The sequence below is a fragment of the Dicentrarchus labrax genome, unplaced genomic scaffold, assembly GCF_905237075.1.
Source record: "Dicentrarchus labrax unplaced genomic scaffold, dlabrax2021, whole genome shotgun sequence".
Classification (NCBI taxonomy): domain Eukaryota; kingdom Metazoa; phylum Chordata; class Actinopteri; family Moronidae; genus Dicentrarchus; species Dicentrarchus labrax.
In genome coordinates, this window is record NW_026136722.1 from 12,969,039 (window position 1) to 12,992,775 (window position 23,737).

Below are 23,737 nucleotides of genomic sequence, written 5' to 3' on the forward strand. Positions count from 1 at the left end.
AAGATGGCCCTTCAGCTTGGCTCCGAGTGAAGTGAAGCTTTGTTTCTGGAAGCTCTTAAACGTAAGAGAGAAATCTGTCACAGAAACAGTTTCTTTCCTACTTTTTCCTTATAGCCCAGATGCATCCCTCTGCACTTTAATGCGTTCAGTGTTGAGGCAAACAACAGAAGCCAGATTTTACTTCAGTATTCACTTCTTTTTTGTTTTTGTCTATAATTAATGTCTTTCATTTTCATTCATTTATTAGTCCACCTGACCATCATTTAGATTTTTGCTTATTTTACTTTTCTTGTGAGAATATTGAATGAGCAGTTGAAATGGAAGATAACAGTGGTGCTCTTTAGTGAAAAGACATTTTGTACCTTTGTTCACAGACAGTAAATAGACATTGTCTTGCTAAGTCTCTCTATTTATTATTTGCTTCGTCTCTGTCAGGCCCTTTGTTGTTTCATAATGCAGCTCTACAATGCTACTACACCAGCCACATATGCATCAGTAGTCTCCAGTGGGAGTATTGTTATGTAAATGCATATTAATGAACTTCCCTGTGGACAAATACGCTGCCACTGGTGTTGGAGATGGAAAAGGCAGGGAAGGACATTCTGTCCGTTTCTTTAAATGCTGCATTATTGATATGGAGTAGATTATGAAAAGAGTATATATTTTACTTTTACAATAGGCAGTATGTCAATGGACAGTCATCACTACAAATCAGTGCCTTCCATTGCTAAAAGTACCTTTCGCTCTACATTCAACAAATGTTCATAAGCATCATGAGTGAAAGACACAGTCCTGCTAGTCTCTGATTTAGACAAAGAAACATTTCCCAAACTTTCTAGAAACAATTTAATAAACCATTTAAACTCAAAATTATTTTTCTAATCAGTTAAACTATTAAATGCACTAAACTGTTTTGTTTCGACAGTCCAAACATTTTGAATTTCATTTTGTTTATACCTGTTGGACCTCTTAGCTTAGGCACTCTAAAATAGTTTTGGTCATGCTAAATTCTGAAGTAATTAAAACAGTCAGACACTCACAGAATGGTTTTTAACAGAATTACATTGTCATATCTGCAATATACAGGGGACTGAATTTGTATGAATGGCCAAGAACAGGTAAATAAAACCTTTGATTTCATTTCAGCTTGAATGTTTCTTAACAAAAGAGACATGGCTAAAGAAAGAAAATGGATATCAAAATGGAAATTTCCCGGGCTGTTTAATTGGATGGCCACTTTTACTTAACTTATCTTTGCAGCCCAACCCAATCACTGGAAGTGAGCATTTCCAATTAGACAAAATAACTATTTCTTCTCGGTTCAAAAGCATGTCTTTTACTGTTGTATTTAGTTATGATGGCATACCAGTGTAAACAAATGAGACACTCAGTCGTGTCCTTTTTTAACTCTGGTGTCTGAAATGTGCTTGTAAACACACATACACTACTATCACTGTCCCAGGTTTATAAAACACATACAGTATGTCATTCAGAATCACACTCATCTGAAAAAAATGTTCAATAACATAAAACATATACTTATTTATTGCTCAGAAGAATGGTTTTGGCACAAACAGCCACCCTGGAGATCATCTCTAAGTAAGTCAATATGACATGAATCATGATGAACAACATTTTAAATGGCACACTGTTACAATCTTAACAATATTGCAAGCTGAGTTAAGAACAAATGATTTCATCCTGTATAGCCTCAGAATAATGGAAAAGGCTCCTACATTATTGCACATTTTTTCCTGGAAGCTATAGAGACTGACATTAATCCCAACTGTCTGTAAAATTGAAGCAATAAAAACCACAAGCAGTGGCCTCAAATTTCACCATGGCAATGCTCCTCAAAAATATAGATCCACAGACAAACAATGATATACTTGATTGTTTCAGTAAAGATTCCTGGACTCTCTGCATTCCCTTTGTTGTACATGAGAGAGACATTACACCAATGCTGGAATATGACCTCATTTGCTGCAAAGAGGAAATTTAATTAACAGAGCAAACAGCGTCTGCCAATATGCCTCCGTAGAGACTGCAGAGGATAAGAAATACCTTTCACAAGAACCTGCAATACTGTCTTAAGAATGGACCAACAGTTGGACACATGGTACCAACCCTTGGTGAGGCTTTTAATTCATAGCTTTAAAGCAACATTAATCGAGATCAATGAATGGATACTCTGTACACACCATAGCCAATGCACAAAATATCATAAGGTCATTAAAACTGCATGGATGGATGGGTTTGGACAACAAAAGCCAAGAGTGCTTCTGTGCTTCAACAGCAGAGCAGAACTCTTATATCATCACTGATATTATCAGCCTTTTTTGTCTTAACTTGTAAAACTGCTCATTTAACTTCATCACTGTTCTTCTTTGCTGCTCTCATTGTGCCAAAGTAAACTGAAAATCCTCAGAGGAGCTATGTGTGTATTTTTTAATCCAATATAGTTCATCTTGTGGCCAAACTTACTTTAATACACATAGTAATGATAACTGTATTCACACTTCCAATTGGTACTGTGAATTAGGGCGATAAACTGCATGCACATGCTGGGGACTGAAGCATTTAAGTACAGGTAAACAAAAACAGACTTCATTTCAGCTCCTGTGTTTCTTAAAGGTACAATCCATGATCCAGATGTAAACAAAAGGGCTGCCTCACCACAGAAATTCAAAACACAACACTGGTATTACACTCAAACCGACTGACAAGTCTTTTAAAGACACTGAAAACTTGGCTTCAGATCTTAAGATTGTATTGACAATCACCAAACAAGCTTCCGACTATCATCACATTCTGTTTCAGATGGTGCTGAATTCTTGTTGGTGCATGGAAGTACATAACATCCCCATTTTCCATCTGTGCCTCACCCACTTCAAACCAGTGAGAAGAGCAAAGAGAAATGCAAATCACTCATGTAAAATAACCAACTGTTCAAACTCTGGCAGAAAATATTGTGTTCATGTGGGATCCCTATTATCACTTACAATATGAAGTTAATTGAGAAAGTTTTCAGGGTCTATAATACAGTGGTAAATGATTAACAACAACTGAATCCAAGTTATTGTTTTCTGATGCAATTAAATGCTTGCGAAGTCACTACAAAAATAGATTTTAAAATAGACATTTTCTTTGTCTGGCTAATTGGATGGCAACTTTTACTTAACATTTGCCTCCATCACATTCAAGGACAGCGAACATACAAAGGTGTATATATATATGGTATGGAACAAGGATGTTTGATTAAATTAATGCATCACCTTTGAGCTTTGCTAATGACTCTTGGAGCTGTCATGACCTTTCGCTGCCTTTACAATGTGCTAACATCTCACAACTTGTGTGAAAACAACACCTTCACATGCCAAGCAGCAATAGAGGTGGTGCTCTATTACCCATGTAGCCCATTTATGGTTATCTTTATTATTATTCTTTGTGCTCTGCCTGAGACTTAAAACGCTTCCAGAGAGGACTAGCTTCACTGAATCGCTGGTACCCTGATGGTTGAGTAGACTGATTTGTTTGCCCTGGAAATTGTTCGTGTGCTATCAAGAACGAATAAAATACACAAAGAGCTTGGATTGCTTGGACTGGAAGCACCTCATCTCCTGTCAGAAAAAAAAAAAAAAAAAACAGATAGCCACTCTAAATGTCACTATATCTAGATTTTTTCTCATTCTTAATCTTTTATGCAGCAGCATAATTGGTTTCTACGATATTAAATTCATAGCTAAAGTGAGCAGCATCCAAACTTCAGTAAACAATTTTAAGCCTAATTTGGTATGAGACATGACTGGCCCAGTGGCAGTGTGCAACTCCAATTATGATAAGGATTAAGCACATGCAATCAAAAGATAGAACAAGATAATGTGCAAAGATACATTTGGCAAGCAAGCAATTAATTGGAGAAGCATGACACCCTGCCTGCAAAAGATGAGGCAGAAGATGATGTTTCAACACTTCAACATTATTAATGACAAAGACTACTGATTGCTCCCTGTTCCTGTGAATTGGCCGCAGTCATCACAGGAAAGGCTGTCTGTATGATTTGGAGTAGCCAGACGGAGCTGTCAGGGAGTCCACTGCGTTTGGTGGTCGCTGTCTGTAACTGCTGTCTGTGCCTAGTGAACCCAGGAGGCAGAAAATGACCGAGTTCACAAGTTGATTAATGAGTGTGCTGCCACCAGTTGTCAAAATGTGACACTGATTGTGAAGCTTCAAGCTCTTTTATGAGGCAAAAAATAAAATACTATATCCTTTGATGAATCAATTTACTGCAGAAAATTAATTATGAGTCATACAGACTGGTCATGACCACACATTTAAGGGAGCCGCCAAGGCTCAAAAGCAAATAAAATAGATCTGGAGGTTTTGCAGAATTGGCTGATGTGAACAGATCAAACTCTGATCCTGACAGGCTGACTTGGCTTCTTGAGAAAATATAATGACACATCTAGTATTCACTTTGCAGGAGAAATGCTTTCAGAGTGGTAGTAGTGATGATAACATATGTTGAATGTGTTTAGCTGCTGACTGTCCAACTGTTAGGAGAGATGATGAGATTAATTAGGAGTGGGATGGCTACTGAGGGAGAGATGAAGCTGTCATTATACAGTAGGTGTTGAGTAATGATGACTGCCTGTCTTTATCCTGTACGAGACAGTCTCTGCCATGCTTTTAACTCTGACCCAATTAATACCCCAGGTAAACAGGCTCTTGCCGTGGTCACAGGCTTATTCCTCCTGAGATTACCAGTGAAATGAAGCTGTACATTTTATCTGTGCATCATGGTTGGAAAGTCAACTTGACAGAACACAGGGCACTTGATAAACAGTCTATCTAGGGCACACACTGTATAGCAGGTCTCTCAGGGGGTAGACAAAACCCAAGACATTACAGAGAAACCCAAAGCAAATTATCTTGACATGGATGAAACAATAGCAAATTGGACAAATGATATAATTTGAGTCATATAGGCCCCAGCAGAGTCTGGTTGTTTTTTGCACTCAGAGGGATTTGGAAACAAGAATAGTGTTTGATGGTAAAGGTCAAGAAACAAAGGTGGCTCCCTGCAAGGTTTCCCTAGTAGGAAGACACAGTGTCCCTGTGTAACACCCCCACCACCAAATGTATTCATTATTTTCTTCTTGTTTTGTAATGTGCCTCATATGAGAGGAATACTGCTTTCCCTATTCAGGAGTGTTTCCTTTGGTCTTTACTCAAAATACAACAGATTTGAGCGATTGTCAAAGGTGCCATCCAGGAGGTAGGGCTGTCTTGTTTTCTACATACTGTAAATCATTTTTGTATATTTCTGACACCAAGCACTGCTCCTCACCAATGCTGCTATGCAGTTGCTGAAAAGCAATTTGTTATACACCATGAGATTCTCCACTTGTCCAGATAATTAGACTTGATTAACCATGAGGGAATGGAGTGACGTAAATATGACTTTCCACTTCCACACACAAAATCAATTAAGTTTTTTGAGTCAGAGGAACAAACGTGTTAAATAAGTTCAGGGGGACAAAGGTCTCTATGGGATTTAAAAGTCCTCAAATGGTGTATGGATGTCTCCTTGGTAAGGAGGTGGTAGGTTGGGGAAATCTTAGTCTAGACTGAGTGTGCACTTTTCAGCAGGAGGGAGCCACAGCGAGTCATTAATCACCCGCCACTGACACTGAAAACCTTCTGCCCCTCATAAGGGCAAAATAACCTCTAACAATGAGAGGAACTAAGTGGCCAGAGACAATGGGATATTGCGTGATAGTTTATGTTCCTCTCATAAGCAGCCCAGCCAGCCTCAGAAGATGGAGCAGCCATTCGATGCAGCTCCCTGACTGTATACAGCAGCGGGGAAGGACATTACATGGTTGGCCTCAGTGAAGCGGCCTACAGATTCCAAGTACATAGTGGAACACGTGTCGTTTCTCACAATGAAACTGACCCTCAGTACCACCATTACATGCACATTTGGGGTTGAAAAAGTAAGAACGAGCTATCGCAACAAGAAAAAGGCTGAGTTTAATGGCACGAAAAGCTTGAAATTTCAGCTAAAGTCAGTAGGCACCATTGACCATTGCAAACATAACACAAGTCTTGTTTTTGACTTTTCGTCTGTTACCACAGATAACATGTGACAGACAAAGTACTTTTTATTTAGTAAAAGTAAAAGTAGCAATTCCACTCTGTAAAACTACTGAGAGCAGGTGAAAGCTTTTCTTTGCATCCAAATCTTTTGCGAGCTGAAAAAATTTAGGTGAGTTAGATTAAATATGCATGGTTAGTGGAAACTTTAGTGTAGTAATTTATAAATCACAAAGTGATAGAGGTGTGCTTGAGTGATAGAGTGTATGTGTCACTCGCACTACTTTCTCGTCCTTTATTCTCACTGGAACATATTGTCTTCAGACAAGCAAACAAAAAACTCACAAATATTGTATATGTTCAGTGTCTCATCATCATTTCATCACAAAAAAGTGCCTAAAAATAACACGTATCACATTTTTTTAGAAGCCTGTGAAATCCTGGAAGGTGCCATAAAGCATTGGGCACTTTTGTCCAGACCCAAATACAATATACCATAGCAAAAGAACCAGGGTACAGGATGCAGAGAGGGAATGATAGAGACACACAATGATTTTTGTTATCACGCCAAGGCCACACCCCCTTTTGGGGGAAAGAATAGCACTTTCACATATGTTAACATGAGAAACTACAGTGAAACTAAAACCAATTGTACTAATAACCAAAGATTTCACAGATTACGGTACACTGATTACTCATTTTCACTCTCAGTGTGGTAAATATCTAAATTATGTTTTTGACAGTTACTACTGATGGATAGCTAAAGTTAGCTGTAAACATGATCTCCTAAATCTCAGCCCAGATTACAGAGTTGGGTATTGACAGGTTGGGTATTTACAGACAGCACTTGGCCTGACTACCTGGTGATTTTAAACATGTGTAGATGTCTCCATACACAATAACTGGCCACTGTGTTGGTTGTACAAGTAGATCACTGATCAAACTCAAAGGCTTCAAAACGTTACTCCACAAGCCAATGGGTGATGATTCAAACTTTGGGAATCACCACAAAGGTCCTTGAGACTACAGTCATGAATGTTCTCCAGAAATATGGCGCTGATTGCTCCAGTAGTATGCAAGATTAGTTGCAAATAAATACACAAACAGATGCACGGACAACCAGCAAATGGTTACCTTAGCTTAGCTTAGGTTAGCTGGAAACTGGGGCAAACAACTGAAAAAGATAATACAACAGATATAATGTTTTTTTATTAGTGAGTTGTATAGATTTTCATAGGTATTTTATCTTTGGAAAGATCTAGGTTAGCTGTCTTCCCATGTTTGCAGTCTTTGTGCTAAGCTAAGCTAACTTGCTGCTGGGCAGACAAAAGAGTGGCGTTGATCTCATCTAACTCTGCGCCAGTAAATGTATTTCCCAAAATGCTGAACTATTCCTTAAAGTATAACACTTTGTTACATTCCTCCATTGATGATGGAAGGAAATTAATTTTTCTTTTAATCATCACACTGCCAGATTTTAAAAACATCATATTGTCAAAGATTATATGACACTATTAAAACCTTTTATTCTTGTCTGAAAACAGAGGTGAATGATATTGAATTTCAGCACTCTCATATTTATCGTTTCCCTCACCAGTTAAGTCTGTGTTAGTGAGCGCACACAGCTGTCACCAGAAAACAAAAGAGCAGAGCTTGTTCTGCTCCTCAAATTGTGTTGTCAGTATCATCATACTGCACCTCTTCAGTGAGAATAAACTGGGTGAAAAATGACAGATCTGACAGAGTGAGACACCAGGATGATTTTCATGGGAGATGTTGTGGTACAGTGAAACAGAGAAAAGCTTATTTGATTATAAATCCTCAAGCACACAAGTGTATGTATCCACAAGTCAATTCATTCTTTGCCAGCTGGAAAACGGTAACTCATTTCAATATTTGGTCATATTTAGTGTTTCCCAGATATAATAAGAGTGACTTCTGAATTCCTAAATTAAGAGATGTTCTTCTTTGCAATTGATTGTATTAGTCCTGTATTTAAGCTACATGTATGTCACAGGAATTTGGCACCTAAGGCCTGAATGATTACAACAAAAAATCCCTGAGAAATGGGACCTTCAGCTATAGGCTGACACACATTTGCATCCTAGATCTTATGAAGGCCTCGAGCTGATTGATTAATAGAGACAGAGCATGCCGAGCCATATCAGGGCCCCTGAACAGGTTAAGTGGTGCTAAGATTGTTTTATATAGTCTATGATTAGAGGATGAGGAAGGAGAGTTTGATCTCTCAGACTTGTTGACCCCCTAATCACAGGGGGTCTTTCGATCCAACCTGCCCTAACAACTTCAATCAGACACACTCCTGCGAGTTTGAAACTGGCAGCAGGGAAAAGGAAACACTAAGAGGGGAAAGAGATTTACATTTTTATATCAGATAATCACAGGGATACATATACAGGTATTGGCATTAACATTTATCAGACATTATTGTAGTGTTCTGACGTTTAGGACTCAAGTCTCTTGTAATATGTATGTGGCTCAGACATTTTGAAGTTATCACAATTACTTAAAAAATTGGTGAATTGTTAAACAACTCAAATATCTGAACAAATCTGAATGCATTTCTACATTTGTCCTTTTTACACATTCCTAAAACATAAGCATTTACTGTTTTGGTGAAGTCACTTGCTACATTTATTTTAGACCCTCTAATGCAAATCACTGTAACGGTGACATAAAACATAAAACTTGCTACTAAGACATGTAATCGCTCTTCAAGGGGTAATTCTGCTGGCAGTTATTATTTTCAGTTGTCAGTTAAGCACTTTTAATTCCAGCTATGAACACACACTTTTTGAGCAATGAAGTGATTTTAAAACCTAGTGTTTTTTGAAAGCATTTTCAGCACAAGAATAGTAGTAAAATAGTGTTTACATGGGATAGGTTTTAAGCTTTTTCAGTATTTTGCCCAGTGCGAAAACTCTTGCCAGAGTGCAACATAATTATCTACATCATCAAAAGCAATTATGGATGCATAAATTGAATGCATGTCTACATCCCCATTGTCCCTTGCATATTTGTCCCTTGCACAGATAACACAGCATTAACATTACAATGGAGGGGGAATAATGGAGTTGCCCAGCTGGGGTTAAAGGGACATGACAATAAGTGTGACAAGTCTCAGTCAGATGCTTGGCACGAAAAAAGAAGAAAAAGAAAAACAACTTTTCATCCCATTCAACTGTGGGCGTGTAGAGTCAAATGAATCACAGACATCATGGCTTCAGAGACTAGCTGCCATTCTAAACATAAACTTAACACCAACATAAATATGCTCAATAACTAAAAAGGGACATCAGCATTGTTTTGCACAATTTAGACAGCCATAAGCCATAATATGAAAAATAAATATAAAACATACTAATGTTCTTACTTTGTTTGAGAGCAGTGCACTAATATTTTTTGATCACTAGCTGGCTGGAGGCTGATTGCACTTATTGCACTGTATGTCACTTTGGACAAACGAGTCTGATAAATGAATGTAAAGTAATGAGCAAGAAAGAAGGCTAATAATACAATACTAATGAGCTTATTAGGCTAATATGTTTTAGTGTTATTACATGAATAGGCCTCCAGGAAAACCACCAATGACCTTACCATATCTGTTTGCCACTAATCTATTACTGTTCACTTTTGATTACGGCCATTTCCAGTCTGTGTCAGAATACAGATTTTTAAGACATGCAAATTTATATGGAATATTTGCTTTGCACCACAAATGCTTATACATAACTTTGGATACTGAACTTCCAAGAACAATCATAGCATCATTAGTCGTTTCTGTTTCTATTTAAGAAAAAAAACTCTCTTGCGCCCGTAGGAATTATGACTCTTGTCCATCAGGAGTAAAGGAGGAAAGACTACTATAATAATAGTAGTAATAGCAGTGTCAGATGAAATAACTTATTAGCAAGTTATTATTTGTGAACAAATCAAAGTTTTGGATCAGTTTTGAAAAAGGATGTCCTGTCGACAAGGGTCGGCAGATCACAAAATGGAGGGCAATCACAAACAATGGATTTTTTGTTTCATTTTGGTGATGTTAGGCAATTACACCCTTCACAACACTACCATTCAATCAAAGTCAGTCTCAAATGTTCACACTGCAACCAGAACTGCAATTAATTGTGGGAACTACAATTGATGATGTCAATGCGATGTGATCTTTGGAAACATAGAACAAAAGAAACAAAATATTGGGATGGTAAATTCTGTAGAAATTTTTTCTACTTTTGTGGTTAGACTAATTCCTCTGTCATTATATGGAATGAGCACCACAGGTGAGTCAGACAGGCCCATTTGTCCTTCGCCATGAGAAACATAAACAGTTCTTTAGTCTGTTTGAAAGAAACAATCCACAGTAAACAGACGTGCACAAACTGCAGTTATTTTGCACGACAGGGACAGAAATATGCCAAACATAGCTACTGCTTGCAAGTAAATGAACAACATATTCAATATTTTGATAACAGGGAAGGAACAGTAACTGTTTGCTATTAAATTAATAATTTTTAAGCCTCTTGAGAATCTCAGAGAAATTATTTTTCTCTTCTTTTATCAGAGAACTAAATTCCTCCACGGACCCTTAAAATAAAGAGTCCCAAACTGACTATTTTCAGACTAACTACAAATGATTTAAATGTAAATATTCAGACATGCTCCAGTGACTTCCAGTCAATTGTCTAATTATTTGTAAGTAGAAAACTCCAGGCTGAACAACGGCTCTTTACATTTCTCCTTCCCAAGTCTGCATAGATAAAAAGTGAAATCATCAATAGAACAAAAAATCGTTGGTTTAGAGATGTTTAATGTTTAATATTTGAGCTTGTCATTCAGAAGGCGGTATTTGTCAGACAGTAAAGAAAACTCATGAGATGATGGATTGTCAAACATAAAATCATCCCCTGATCCTCAATCAACAGGAAGTGATAAACGTCTCCAAATGCTTGATCCACATTATTATCACCTTCTGCTGCAGTGACTCATTTTGGGCCTTTTTCCTGAGCTGCAGTCAGCACACCAGGCCTTCTTCTGCTCAGCTGAGACACTCTGAGAATCCCTGGCAGCTCATATATCAAGGGAGATCCTCACAGCAGCACTCCTCTTCCTTTTTCAATGCACAGGGTAAGTATTTTAATTAGTTGGCTAATTGTCTAAGTAATTGGAAGACAACTTAGCTCAAAGAGTAATCAATCTCTACAGGGCTGTGTTCTATCACATCAAAGGATCTGTAATTAACACTGCAAACCATGGGATGGTCTTTGACTGAGCTCGATAGCGTGGGGGCGTATGATCACAGATAACACCGAGGTTGAGGAGACGGATCTTGGAGGCCTCCAATGAGCATGGAGAGGTGTTATCATTTAGACACAACCAGAGTCAGACCCAAACACTTTAAAGGCAGAGACAGTCAGACCTTTATACGCTGGCTGTGATGCAAGAGTTGCACTCGGTAAACATAAGACAGATAAAGCCATTGGTTATTAAATACTGTGTGTAAGAGTGTGTGTTTGGCTTACACACATCTGAGCAGCTTTTATTCTTTGAAATTCTGGAAAACAGTGTTTTTATTGTCAATAATAAAAACATTCAATATGACTGTCTTACTGCAAAGCTTGAATGTTCAAATGTGCATCCTCCCCTTAAATTTCCCCAAAGAATATCTGTTAGCTTGATTCTGACAACAGAATTGGCAATTCATTAAATGTTTTCATATACCGAGTATCAATTTCACTTTGCAGCAAAGCTCACGCCAGGCATTAAAAAAATTATACATTTGGGATGAACAAGACTAATCATGTCTCGGATTCATCCATTTGAGGCCCCTTAATTTCCCCATTGTAGAAAAACAAGACGTATAATGAACAATTATACATAAAGTCAATTTCAGTGTTGTGCAGAAGACTTAATTAAAATTACTAATGAAAAAAAGGACTGCTTACAGTGTGGAAGTTTACTCATCAATTTCAAAATGAGTAAAAGCTTTGTCTTCATGGACTGTAATGAAAATGACCTAAATGGCAACATATTTTTTTTGTTTACAAACAATCATTATATAGAATTAACCAAACCCATCTTGTTATTCATTCTGAAAAGAATGTGACATAATTGGCCAAATTGTGGAAGGAAACAGCAGCTAAACATCAATACCATTACATTATTCTGGGACAACGTATCACATTATCAATTAACAAATGTATTCAAAATGCAGAAATGAATGTCATGCTTGTGGCAGTAGCCTAAAATGGATAATTATGATGAAACATCCAGAGGAGAGCAGTCATTGGAAGACATGATATTCCCTGAAGTGATCCCCCTCCCCCTCCGGCCCCACGCTCCCCGCCGCAAGGCACAATCCGCACAGTGGCACTGACAGATTGACAAATAAGGTTAATAAGTACTTTCCACCTCTCCTAAAGGCTAATCAAATATTAATCCTTGAGGTGTGGTCAGCAGAAAAAAAAAACAACAAACAATTGGTAGAGGGGAATTGATCGAATTGATTCTTTCTCGTAATGCTCGGGGCCGGGTAGAAGAAGAAGAGGGGGAGGTGGGGAGGGTGGGGCGGTGTTGAGTTGGAACTGTAGGAATTCATTTCAGGCTGAGAATGGACAAATATTTGGATATAAGCGCTTAAAGCAATTTCAATTTTTAATCCATTTCCACATTCTGGTGGCTCGGTGGGCGCAGTTTATTCACCACATGCTCACAGTATTGTGGGTGGGGATCTGGCTCATGACCCCCCACCCACACCCAGCCCTTGCCAGGCCCTCCACACATACACACACACACACAAACCCAAAAAACAATAGTTTTTATGTCACTCTCCATTGCACACTATAAACCTTTTATCAGAAATGCCACGAAAACTGTCTAATAAAAAATACAACAACAAAATAAGCAAGCAGAGACTTTATAAAAATGTATATACAAATGAATGTGATCTTTATAAATGCCACCTTGTGCACACTGGGGAAAGACAAAAAAAAAAACAAGACCCTTAAAAAAAATACTATTGGTGACAAATTTGAATTTTACACAAATCTCTTTCCCCCTCAAACAGTTTCCACTAATCGGAAGCCTCGGGACATCTCAAGGCCTAGTGGACCATGTGAGCAGAGCCATGTACTGATAGGGCAAAATTGGATCCAGTGAGAATGCAAAGAAGCTTATCAACCAACACTTCCAGGCAGTGCTCTCTCCAAGAGCATATGTCAACATCATTTATTAGATGTGGCCAGGGACTAAATTATGTATGATCACAAAACGGGAAAAAAAGGGAAAAATAGGATCACACGCAGCAGGTGGATAGAATAATATTTGGAGAGAATATGAAATTATTAATAGAGGCCCTTAAGGGAGAATATTTGTTAACATTAACCTGTGAGTCATTTGTAATGCTTCAAGTCTATAATTAATCATATTGGACATTTCAGAATCATATATAGAGTTAAGTGAATGTTTTATTTGCTCTGCTGTTTTGAGAGAAGCAATCCATATTATTACTGTCACATATAATTCTATATTAATGTGTAAAGATACAACAAGAGGTAATTCAAACATTTTCAAATTGCATCCAGTAAATTGTGTTTCAAAAAAAGTGGATGTGGATGGATTTAAAAACCTGTTAACTGTATTTCCTTCACTCCAGCCAAACATCTACTAAGTAGCTTTAATATTGCTAGATGAGCAATCTCTCAAGCAAAATACTCTTCAGAGATACTATGTAATTGACTCCACATCTAACAGTATGGAACAAATCCCACTAGCAGAGGGAGTTGACAAATTGCATTAAAAACACTCAATCGGCCAGGATTGGATAGAAGCTCATGTTCCTCCTTATCCCATTAAACATGAAACAGTTTAATCTCTAAAACTTGCTGACATACGAGGAAACGCTTAAGCATACCGCTTGTATTTGATTTGTAGAAAAAAAATCAAGGCACAACAACATGGCTTCTGAACTACTGTGTGCTGCTGTGCGTGCGTAACATATGTAGACAAGAGCAGAATTTACACTTACCTCAACATAGAAATAGTATTATTTTAATCAGCGTCAATTACAACATCGTTTAATAGCAGACTAACAGGGAAACCGTAGACATGCATATCATTTGTTTCAGTCGGCTCAAAGTGGGCAATATTAAAGAGATTCAAACTGTCAAATCATCCAAGTTTCTTCTTCAATAGCTTACCCGATTTGAACATGTTCCGCTTCTTTTCATGACATGTAAACAGGTTTTGACATGGGTCTAGTTAAATGTGTAAGACATGCTGAAAAAAAGGAAAGGGAAATGCCTGTGCAAAAAAACCAAACCTGTCAACACACAGTACCTGCTTTAAATCTGTTCCCCATTTCAGGCAATCTGTGGGAACCAGGCCTGTGGAGTCTAATCCTGTTTTCATCCGTACCCCCCCAACACCCCCCTCATCTGTATCACACTTTCAATTCCACTTGCTGGTGCCTTTGTGTGATTTTCATTTGATCTTGCTTTTAAAATTCAAAATCTATTCAAGGTTTTTTTAGTTGGATTCACGCTGTTGCCGTGAAGCCCTATTTATGTTCTAGATTTGGAATTGCAAATCAAGAGTGTGTGATTTAGCGGGAATGGAAGTCCAAAATTCCCCGGCATCACCTTTTATGATTCTGTAGGTTTAAAATGTTAACAAGGGTGTTTTAGCAAGCTGATTTGTGCAATATCAGCCAGTGTCTGGATGTGTGTGCAGAAGAGTCTTTCTGATTGTGTCAGACAATAAACATGATAAACTTATTCTTATTTACTGAGAAGCACTGTGATGTTTTTAATTCTGAGGTCTAGACCCAACCTGTGACCCAAATCCAGTCATATAAAGCACATACCAAGCACAGTAATGTTGACAACACCCTATGTTTTGTTTTTGTATATATATATATATATATATATATATATATATATAATGTAATTATCTTTTGTGCACCAACACACAATCTTATTTCAAATCTGAAAACTTTAGAAAAAGAGAGTGGTTTGTTTAATTGTTTCTGAATTGTCACAAAAGTATTTACAGACCTATTTTTCCCTTTACTTTTTAAAAAGCTTATTTATAAAGCTTTGTAGAGCAAAATTATGGATGCTGATGTTTTTAGGTACCTCGTCATTTTACCAACTTTCCATTGTGGAGCAATATTATGCACACTGGTTACTTATACTTAATTTTGCTCTGCAGTTATGACAGAGGACAGTTCTTAATGCAGCATCTCTTCAGACGGTTTAACCAAACATGCAATTGCACACCATGATGGATCATAGATCCTGTAACAACCACAGACATACTTGTTGGGACTCATCACTGAGTTGTTCTGCACACATATGCCTGATCATCACTGTCTCCAAAGCCTCAACAAGCTGTAGGATTTGCAGAATTGAGTGACAACATTGAAACTAAAGCACCAAGATAACTAGATAGAGTATAAACAGATGATATCTCAGATGACTGCTGAGAAATAACCTTTTCATTTCAAACAGAGCTGCCAAATGTCAGCATAATATTGCATTGAGTTTCAAAGAGAAACATCTGCATGTACTGTAGAACAACCATGGATATTTTTTTATGAAAAGTATAAGAGGCCTATATATACATATACAATTTCCCTGCTACAGTAGAGCAGTATGGTTTGAGAATACATAACAAAAGCATAAGCATCAAATACAGCATGCACTTTGGATTGATTTTCCCTTAGAGTTAACTCAGGAGTTATAGTGATATCAATGGGACAATATCAATATCGACTAAATTAAAAACTTCCCCGCTGTGAAAGATCTCAGGCTGTGCTGTACCTTCAGACTCCATAAGAAATAGTAAGAAAACAAACTTTGAATCTATTGAATAAAATCCTATGAGCATTTTATGCAAAGACATTTAATATTGCTTCAGACTCTCATCTTCTGTGCAAATAAATGGTTACTTCTGCACTCGCATATGATTCTAAAGAGCACATCATAAGAGAATCCACATTCAGCCGATTCATTCACATTCAAAAAAGATACACTTGGTTGTTTTTTAAATGTCAAGGCATAATAAACAACGGAATATGTTTTGTCTGCATATGTTTCAGCTCAACAGTATGCATCTAAAGTGTGAGCTTCACTAAGTGTATAGGACCCTTTGATGATCAAGTCTTTGTTTGTTTTGGAATAAGTTATGACTGATAATCGTATTATGAGAAAACAGTATATCTGTTTATCAGAGAATATTACTGCCCTACTTGATGCCCAGTGAGGGATTTGGGTGAGCATTATGAACTCAGCTATAACAAGCCCCACTTCCTGTGATTATCTGACACAAGGTGCTGACAGACGCTCACTGCTGACATTTCTGTTGATATTGGCAGTGAAAAGGACAGCAACGGCAGAGCCTTACAACGCTTACAGGACTTACATAGATGTATTTTCCTCTTTGTCGGCCTGTGTTGTAGGACTTAGCGTATCATTGGCAGTTGAATGAGCTGTGGTACTGACCTGTCGTGACAGACCAGGATCATACATCAGGGCTGTTTTCTCTCTGTCATCACAGTTGTGTGGTCAGGCCCGACACCTGGAACAGCTGAAACATCACAAATGCAAAATGTAAAAGCCCCATTGTAGAGCAGCATGTCAAAAAGTAGTATGTGTAATGGATAGAGGGTCACAGTGTCGCTGTTTTTTATGTTGCGGTCTGATCCTAACCTGATTGGTTTCTGTTAGAAGTTACTATTAGAATAACACAGACCCTACTTACCATAAAAATAACAGGTGAGGTTAATGGCAAATGATTTGTTGCATTAAAACCACAGTTTTTGCATCTCCCTCACTTTTTTTGTCCTAATGGATTTTATTTTACTGAATATTCTCTGAAAGCATACATAATTCTGTGTGAAAGCAAATCTATTTTTCATGAATACGAAGCAATATTAAAAGCACAACTTAAGAGACTATGAATTAATAAATTTGTATTACTGAACATGAAAAATGTACAATTAAGAACATTTTTTCACACCTTTCTGTGTGGTGGCATAAATGATACACTGTATTATATTATAATCTGTAACAAATCTCTAGTTATTTAGGTCTTTTTACACTGTCCTCACAAACATGTGACATTGAGTTTAGATGGTGCACAAGAGTAATCATCCTCGCAAGCATCAGTATCATATGTGAGATATATGAAAGTTACAATTTGTAATTAAAAATATATTTTTTTCTATCACATTAACTTCAAACGTCAATGTTTATTTGTGAGATAAGTCAAATCTACTTCCAGTCAATAAAAACACTGATATTTGATCTATTGTAACCACTTGGCACCTCCAGAGGATTTCTGTGGATAAACTCTTGAGTCCCATAAGAATTTCAGACTAATTAGACTTAATTATACCTACCAGTAACATCATAAGTTTAGGTTTACAATGAAAGGATAAGTGGCAATATACAATCTTTTTATTATCTCATAAAAATACCCTAACCAGAATATATATATATTTTAAAGGCTCAACACAAACAAAAGTTGCTCAAACAGGAGTAAATAGTTTAAAGGTTTGGAACAATTTTTAGTTGCAGATTTGATGGGCTAGTGAATATTGACAGCAGCAGGACTGCGCATGTGGGATTTATTAAAAATAAACAACAGTGCCCATGTTCATAGTTAATAGCTTTTGGATATCAATGGAGGTCCAAGGCATCAAGAGATACATTTTATTGGGCCTTTGCAACACAAAACAATGCAAGATCAATTTAGATTTTGTTTTGGTCTTTTCATGGAATTTGTTGACAATGAGAAAAATATAGAATATCACCAGATTTTTTCTTTAACCTATAATTCACTTCCAATATCACTTTTGACCTTCAACAGCCAACCAAAGGATCCACAAAGTGCACAGGACCAATGATAGAGACTAATTGTTGGCTCTTGGTTATAGCAGCACGCTGAACAATCAGCAGCGTCTGTACCAGCAGCTGTAGATGGATTGCACATCACTTCTACCAAAGATATTTAATAATTCTATATCTTAACCTTGCAATGCATGTTCACATATATACAAGCCCTGCAGAGTTACTATATAATTTACAAATGCATACTTGATATATACAGTATTAGTTCAGTGTTGTCTGTCACCAAGCTTTTCCTACCTGAAGCACATACAGTAATAGCTGTGGCACCGGCTTTTCCCATGACATTTGGAGGTTAATTTGCACTGGTTTCATGGTCATTTATCGATGGAGGGCTCAGAAATTAGCATTCACCACGCTTTTTATTGACAGAAGTGTTTAATAACCCATCAAATCAAACAGGATGGCCAGCCAGGAAGTGCTTCTGTGCAGAAAAAACATGCTCCATTCAAACTGTTTTAGTTCAAAGCTTACTCTGTGATGATTGAACTCATGACGCTGAAGCCCAGAAGTTTCTGTGAATTAATTTTAGTAAATCATGCCAAGCATTGTGACAGATTTATGCCAGGGAAGTTGGGCTAATGTGTGTGGATGGATTTGCAGATGACAAACCTGCATGAGCTGCTTTGATCCAGATGGACCTGGTCAGTGTAGTGGAGACAGATGAGGGAAGAGGAAGAAGAGGTTTCTTGTTCTCACCACAGGTTTCCCTTCATTTTGACATATTTACGGCCTTGCTCAATCTGTTTGCTTTTTTCACCTATACAGCATGTTCTTCCTCGCACTGTCTGAGATTTACAGTGTTTCTCCTCACTCCCTTTCCCATCCCTGTTCCCCAATTTTGTCACATTCCTTTGAGCATGAGGGAAATTGTTTACTTTTGTGGTTGAATGAATGATGTCTTTTTTTCGAGCAACTGCAGAGAAGGTATTGTAGGCGGTGGAAGAACGCACCATGTTCACAAACATGTATCGCATTTGGAGAGAACTTATTCGTCAGACAAAGTGGTCATATTAGCTGTAGAAGCCGAGCAAAATCATGTGCATTTTTGTCTGGGAAATTAGTTCAAGCCCATAAAATACATTGCACATAATTTTTTGTGATCTCCCTTTATAATTCCCAGCTTCCTCCTCCACTCTTATCTTCCTCTAACCACTGTTGTGCTCAAATGTGTATAATTTCACATCCACAGATTCACACGGCATGTCACTAACTCAGAGTGAAATATACTTATGTTCAAAGGAGTCCTAATGTGGAGTGATGGGTGGGCCTACAGTAGCCTCAGAGCCGTTGACACACAGCTGTCTTTGCTATAAATCTTGCAAATCCACAAAAAAAATTCCCTCTCTTGAGACTTCTTTGAGTGGTAAATTGCCTCAGCTCTAAAAGTAAGTGTAGAAAGAATTGTCCTGTATGCCCCATTATTGAGCAAATCATTGAAGCCCATTGGAGAAAGGCAGTGAAAGCTACAACTGCAGTTCTCATGACATGGAACAATTCTTTTAGATTATGTTTGTGTGACCAAATGTAAATAAGTAAACAAATCTGACTCCTAACATGTAGTTACTGGACAAGGTTAATCCTGCAGGTTAATAAATACAATGCATCCCCCTCTTAATAGCACACATGGCCTTGTCAGAGTTCCTTTATCTACAGGCTTTGTCTGTGAGGCTATTATATAATTATATCATTGCATTTGTCATTTGCGTTCACCCTTGGGGTGAAGAACAAATTAAAGCACTGAGTATGTTAGCTTTATAAGCAGAATGTCTGCAACACAAACCATAACAAAAGTTCATATTTTCTGTGTAATGAATGTTACATTATTTATACTATGAATTATGGATGAACTTCTGCAGACCTGCGCAGCCCTGAATGGGATGGCTTGTAATCAATCCTTGTCTGATGGACCTCTCCAACAAACAGTTATTAGTGGTTACTCTGTCTCAAGTCCTCTTGGAAAAATAACTAACTGGTACAGAGCAATAATATGAGCTATTATTACCTGCACTCAAGGTGTAAATTACACTATTCACAGAGAATTCATTTGGGAATAAATATTAAGATATTGTAAATTTGATGATTTAAAGATTGTGGCAACAGAGATTAAGCAGTTCACTGATTTAGTGACATTGAAAGGCTTATTGAGGCGAACTGTTAATACTTTTCACAAAATACTTAAGAGAATGCACATTAAATGACAGCATCCTTTGAATTAATACACTTTGTAACTTCGCAGGCAGTGGCATAAGCACTGAGCCGAGATAGGAAGGAAACATTATTCATGGTGTTTTTCATCCTAACTCTACTTTATTAGCTTATTTGATTCCCCATTCTCCTCATAGTTGATTCAATACATTTCCTATTTGCATAAAACTGTCCGGTAAGATTATCTTCACTTATTCGATCTATCCTAAGAGTCACCTTGTTCAGGATCTTATATGAATAATGAGATTTTAAATTGGAAGACACTCACACAGAGAATGAGGCATTTACAGTTAATTCATCTCATTGAGTTACATTGCTTAGAGGTATTGGAGGGTTTAGATTTTCATTCAAGCATCATATTTAACAGTGTCTGCTTCCCCCACTTTACTGCCATTGAAATTTAAATGGCCTGAGCTTGACAGATCCAATATTGCGACCCACTGTTGCTATTTTCCTGGGAGCAAATATATTGTCAAAATCTGTATATTCAGAGAATGAGACGGCAAAAAAAGAGAGATCACATGGAGCCCCTCGCCATTGTGGTTTCCCCTTTTTAACAAACAATTCAATAGGACCAAACTCCATTCTTTATTGAAGAATCTGAATGTTGCAGGAATGATTTCAGATCTCAAGAATTTGCTTTCAAAAATGACTCCAAAATAGTTGTATTAGCCAGTGTTTTATGTAACAAAACAAATGTGTACAATAGCATCACATACTCAAATTTCTGTCGCACATGCACACACATTCACAGTGGTTTGACAGAGAGAAAGACAGAGAATAAGAGAGTGGAAAAGAGAGGGGGGGAGGGGGTTAATTGGCTTTTTATGACTCCAATTAAATAACATTATGCATATACTGGCTTAACGGCTTATATGTGGCCTCCATTAACAATGTCCTCTTGATTGGTTCTTGGGCTTAAGGTCTCCTCCAACTCAGGCAGCGCTTGTCGTATGTTTAAACCCATATGTGGAGAAGAAGCTTGTGACAGTAAGATATTTTATACGTGTGTGAATAATTTAAAAGGAAAACTACAAATCTTAAAAAGATCAATGACCCTTTCTATTCCGACACAACCTGCAACAAGACCAGTTGAAACGTTATCTGTCTGCGATGACAATTGAATAAAATAAATCTCATCATTAAGGCCTTAGTGCGTTATCTTGAAAGCAAAAGAGAGAGAAAGAAAACAAGCATGTGCCTGTCCTGAAGCGGAGCTCCTGAGGTGTTAACTAATCTCTAGTGGCCAGTCTATGCACTGCCTCCTCTAATTGCTCCCTGTATTTCAGTCTGGTGTGAGAGCAGCCATTGTAGCGAGCGCCCAGTCAGCCCCCAGAGGTCTCACACCTTCATTATCACTCTTTATTGCAGAACCTTATACGGGCACTCGGCACCAAACAGCCTGCCCGTTAAAAATAGAGCCTTCTCCTCTCCTCTCCTTTTGGTGGTTTCAGTTTTAATTACTAACACAGAGCCAAAGCCAGAGTCCTCAGCAGGCCTGGCGTTTTTTGTTCACTAATTAAAGCGAGGATGGAGTTTATTGAAGGGACCCTGACTCTGCTCTCTCATCTATTATTAAGAGGGCAGGACAAATCATTTTCAAATTTATATGCTGAAACCTGTCCAGGGACAGGCACAGGGCGGTAAAGGTTGGGGGAAGGTGGGGTGAAATGGTGCTGAACACAAGGGAAGGTGGTTGAGACACTGTATATGCGGAGGGTGGAGGAGATCCTGAAGAAGAAGGATAAATGCAGAAAACCAACTGTTATATAACGCAACACAAAGGAAGGAGTTGTAGCATGCTAACTGCTGTACGTGTGCAACGTTCCTGTGATGCAGCACACCTTAATTTTGATCATTAAAGGATGGGAGTCTGGTAAACCTGCACCAGTAGTATTAGCAAAGATAATGGCATTGATTGGAGGACCCCCTCTGTGTGCTCTGTGTAAACAGTGGGCATAAATACCAAAACAGCAGGGTGGTAATGTGAGAGCACAATGTCCAGCCAGATTGATGTTCTTAGTGATTCACTAACCCCCTCTGTCTAACATTCTTAATTGTCTAAACAGCCACGACCCTGACAGCTGCACAGGTACCTCACTGACAGAATAAAAAGACAAGCCTCTGACTGGAGAGATGGGAAGGGGCAAGACAGCTGGCATCAAGTAAAGCAGCAGAAATAGTTGACGTGACTCTGTACATGTACTATATGTCATACAAATACTCTAAATATGATATTTACAGGGTTTTTTTTGTATGTCAAATTTAGATGTAAAATGCGAAGATGAAGTCAATGAAGGATTGTTTGATTTCATTAAGGAATCATGATGATATCAATGGAAATCTTTTTTATAAGCATAAATACAGTATATACATGAAAGAAAGTTTATATGTAAGCAAATCCAGATCTTTTAATTGCATAAAGCCTATGCCAGCACAGTATAGTTATGAACAGAGGAACTGGATTTCTTGGAGCCTAAGACTAACAAATTGGTTACTGATGTTGAGCATAAATTCAACCAATATTTCCTTGGATTAAAATCCCATTTCAGGAAAATTAGTCTGTGTGTAACATCAAAATACTGACAGTAGCAGAAAAGATTCAACTTAAAAAATAAATAAATCAACAACCTTGACTCTCATACTTTCAGACAGTTATGTACAAATTAAATGCTTTGTGAAATTGATGCTATATATTAAATTGGTCTCTAACAGTCAAAGTATGTGAGGTATCTGAACTGAAAAACACAACTGGGAGCCAAGTCCACATGGAAAATTAGCAACATACAATTAGAGAAAGAAATTTTTCATATCTGGTTTCTAACCTTTATAAGATGAGGTAGAGTGAATTGAAAAGAAGAAATAATTAATTTAGCCGGGTGAAGAGCAAGAGAATCCTCCCTTTGCCTAACAAGCAGCTTGCATCCTCAGGGCAATTAGTCACTGTCATATGAGGGCAAATGTAGAACCCTTTGCATGCTTGTTAAGTAAAAACTTACACAGAGGTCACTGACATGTAAGAGAAATGCAGTGTAACCAGTGAGCTATAGTGGATTTCCAGAGTAAAAGCCAGACAAAACTCCACCATTACAATAAACCTATGTCAGTGTGATTTTAGATATTATCTATAAGTTATTATTACTTATTAACAACTTGTAAGTGGCAAATCACAATCAGCTTTTAGTGCTTTGACTGATATTGATCACATTTATACATATTTGACATGGCATGTAATGTCACTGGCCAAAACACATAAGCCTCCAGATCCAAACAATATAACAAATTCAAGTTTGTTTGTTTATATCACTATCTGCATGACAATATTACTTTTCTCACCTAATAATAAGGAGTTTATAACAGATTATTTCCAAGACATTTAGCATAGAGTAACTACAGAAAAAGCAGCCTTCTGGGATATTACAGAATCTGGACACTGCTGCTTTTATAATATTATGTTTAATTCAGTGTTTGTGATTTTACTGATTTTCATTCAACCCTTCATG